This window comes from Chaetura pelagica, unplaced genomic scaffold (genome assembly GCF_000747805.2).
Source record: "Chaetura pelagica isolate M959 unplaced genomic scaffold, ChaPel_1.0 scaffold275, whole genome shotgun sequence".
NCBI lineage: Eukaryota > Metazoa > Chordata > Aves > Apodiformes > Apodidae > Chaetura > Chaetura pelagica.
In genome coordinates this window covers 7,643,012-7,643,371 of record NW_009953486.1, presented here as the reverse complement: position 1 = coordinate 7,643,371, position 360 = coordinate 7,643,012, and positions in this window count along the sequence as shown.

The following is a 360-nucleotide window of genomic DNA, read 5'->3' as shown; positions in this document are numbered from 1 at the left end:
TTTGAGAGAATACCGAAATTATATAATATGAAAAAAAACTATGTAAAGTTTTCTACATGAAAATACGATGTACAATACTGTTATAATAGTTAATCAAGTGGTAAATCAATAAAGTTTTAAGAAGTGTTGCTTGTTGGTTTTTTTTCATTCAGCTTCAGCCTTCCCTTCAACGTGACATTTATCACTGGTGCTACTTACGGGGCTTTCACGGGGGGTGTGTTGTTTGTTTTTAAACACATCACGCTGCGCTTTCCTAGCTCCTTCTGGCTGTTTTTTTCCTCAGTGGGATTTTTCGGCCTCCTCTGCTCTCTCTCCTCCTGGGCCCCGCGGCCCACACACACAGCCCCGTCCCGCTGGATG